Source organism: Manduca sexta, unplaced genomic scaffold (genome assembly GCF_014839805.1).
Source record: "Manduca sexta isolate Smith_Timp_Sample1 unplaced genomic scaffold, JHU_Msex_v1.0 HiC_scaffold_45, whole genome shotgun sequence".
Lineage (NCBI taxonomy): Eukaryota > Metazoa > Arthropoda > Insecta > Lepidoptera > Sphingidae > Manduca > Manduca sexta.
The window spans coordinates 97,475-101,076 of NW_023595242.1; positions in this window are offsets into that span (position 1 = coordinate 97,475).

Genomic DNA, 3,602 nt, shown 5'->3' on the forward strand with positions numbered 1-3,602 from the left:
ATACCGGTGTGTTGTATCGAACCTCTATTATATACCAACATTATTGATTGACAGATATTTATTTGCTATGCGACATTTTACGAATTGTAATATATTTGATTATAATTATTGCTGTTTTGAAGCTCCTTGCATTAATGGAACTATATATTTATAACTAGATGTGTATATGATATAATCAAATGTGATTCCTTGAACTTGTATTACGTAGTGTAAAACTATACGTATAAAATTTATTGTAATTTACACATATTATAGATCAGAAGTATCCAAAAGCTGCCTGCCTGTATGCGATCGATTTTCTCAAAATCTACTCAACGAATTGATGTACGGTTTTACTAAAAGATAGTGTAATTCTTAAGGAAGGTTTATGTTAATAGTACACTACGGTTTTATGTAAATTGACTGAACTATAACGATTACTGTTGAAGAGACGGCGTGGTTGTAAAAAATCTCGTGGGTCGGGATTTACGCGGGAAATTTTTATGACGTACTGATTTCCACGCGGACGAAGCCGCGGGCACAGCTAGTCTTTATCTATAATAATCTGCACATTCACTTTATAATTATTTATATATTACCGAGCTATACTTTTGTTAAGGAAGGAAACTATTAATAGTAAACTGTGTCTTTTATTTTCCTTCTAGGTAATTTTTTATTCGAAAAATTACCGCGAATGGAATACCTTCATAATAAAAATAGCAAAATTTTTCGTTCTCTACATTTAGTAAGTAAACTAACACCTCAGCTTAGTTTATTCACATGTTATATAAAATACTGCATAATATATTTGGTAAACAGTGGCGAAGGGTGAAATTATCCAAAAGGGAAACCGACACAACCTACGTACTAATATGCAGAAATGCGGGCTGTAAAATGTAGGTAGATATTGTAACTTTGACTTTACGATGAACAACACCTCAGTCCCCCGTGACCATGAAGGCTGCAAAGTCTTCGAAACGTCGGGGGAAAATAACATACTAAAACCACGATAGAATCCGAAAATTAGTTTAATTTCAATGTCTAACATTCGCGTAAACATAAGAAATCATTACGTTCTAATGATACAGGGATTTTACATAAATAAAGAGAAGCCAACAGGATCGGGTTATATGGGCCCTTTGCCACTGATTGTTTTAAGTATAAGATGTATGTTTCTTATTGAACAATCTTCTAATTTATACATAAGTATCATTGAACCCGATCAGATTAGTATTCAATTGTAGTTAGCTATTTACCATATCGTTTCACTTCATGAGTATTGCATTTAACTTGGCTAATCTATGGAATCTATTCATTTGGAAATACCTTAAATAGAAATTTTGTAAGAGATATATATGTTTTAATGAATCTAATTTTACAAAGAGTTATGATGGTTTGATAATATTCTGAAGGGGGCTTTCCATTTTTATATTTAACTCCAAATAAATAATCCATTTTTGTTATTATTCTACAACATTATTCGAGGCACTCGAGCTTAAATTCTTACAGGTTGTATCAATATAGTTCATCCTAGAAATGATTTATGGCTCACTTTAGGTATGATCATCTACAGTCATTGCTGTGACAATCTTCCTTTGTCTGTCCTCAAGTACAGACAATTCCACAATCGAGCTAGCTATTAACATAAACAAGTCTATACATGCAAACGTCTGTTCGCGACGTGAAAATGTAGCGTGCGCACGATACAAGATTTCTTTGAACATTCAAGGAGAGACACCGACTTGACACCAATGTGGGAAACCTACTGATTTTTTATCGATGCAGCATGGAAACCTGTGTTTCTGTTAAGGTGTGCGTATGTCTTAAGTGGCAGTTTTTTGTATCTTTAGGTCGGGATTTATGGTCGAATGTGATGAAAGCGTAACGTTTGCCGGATAATGTAAATACAGTTATATTTTGAAATTAGTAAATGAATTTAAAGTGGAATAATACAAAGTATTTGTCGCATGAAATGATAGTAATAAAGTCAATAAACAAAACAGCGATAATATGTACTTAATTTAAATATAAAATCATTAATATTATATAGTTATTTGATAAAGAGACATAAATTTTTTTAAAGGTTTTAAACGATTAATGTAATTGTTATTTTTATCCTCGCACAGTTGCTCAAGACATTGCAAAATTAATGTCGATTAAAATGCCACCTCCGACGAAAATAAAAAGCGTTGGTTCGTAAATCGCGGCTGCCCAATTACTGCATAATGGCTCCCTCCATGGGAACCGCGGCTTACTATCTGTTGTTGCGTAAGTGATAATCGCCCATGACACGTTTTCGGTAGATTAATAACACAACAACTCCAGCGAAACCTGACCTGTGCCATTATGGATTTGAAATGGAAATTTTCTGTTCGCAAAGGTCCTGATAAACTGATCAGGAATGTATTGCTGTTAATTTTTTTTCTACAGCATTTAACACAATATGCCTTTTTTATCACTGTTTTTAAAATTGCTAAAGAATATGAAAGATAAGGCACGTATGTTTCATTTAAATCACGTCAAGAATATATTTTGTATTTAATTATGCTATTCGTTTTAAATTTGAAACGTGACTGTAAACTAAATGACACGTTGAAATTTGGAATCATTATCAATAAACATAAAAGCAATCTTCAAGGCCAACATGTTTAAAGCAAAGAAAAAGCGTGTAACAATTAATCGACGAATCAAATTAGAATTAAACAGATACCTGTTGAAAGGTTATAAGAAAGCATTTGATATTTACGTTTATTTATTGGCATCGGGTTTAAATAAATTTATTTTTATATCTAATTAACTTGAAGTTATGGCAAAGAATCTTGTATCGAGAAATGTCAAATATATTACTGTGGGACCCACATGAGTCACCAGTATGACTCAGAGAGTCAGGTTGTTAACTGTGCTTATCTACAAGATAAACAGTCTTGAATTCTCCTTACTTTTTCTTTTACTTACCAGATGGTAGCTGAACGACTCTTGGCAGGCTTTTACTATTGTATTGTATTGCGTTTTGACGCAAATATTTATCTAATGTCGCCAATCTATTTAATTGCACAGTAAATAATAATGGAATATCAGCGCTATACTGTCCTACTGCTGGGCACGCGCCTCCTCTATCGAGAGGGATAAGGGCTGAGTCTACCATGCTGGTCTAGTGCGGATTGGTAGACTTCACATATCCTTAAAACTTTTAGAGAATTTATTAGGTATGCAGGTTTCCTCCTGATATTTTTCTTAAACGTTAAAGCAAGCGATCATTCACAAAGAATACACACATAACTTTAAAAAAGTCCGAAGTGTGTGCTCTTGGGTTTCGAACTTGCTGACATTCGTCTAGGCAGTCCGTTCCACTCACAACTCGGCTATATCTGCTATTTTAAAATTCTCGCACAGTAAAACAGTTTCCAAATACGAACAGATATAGAAAATTAGCGAATGGATTGAGCAGTAAGCAAGAGATTTAGAGAATTTATCACGACGTAGAAAGAGACAAAGCGACTGTGCGGGTAATATCGGCCTTTTATGTAGATGTTTACTGAATTAATTTATTGAATTTTAATTTAATGAATTAAACATCTACATAAAAGGAAATTAAACATCTAAATAAATTAGAATTCTAGGAA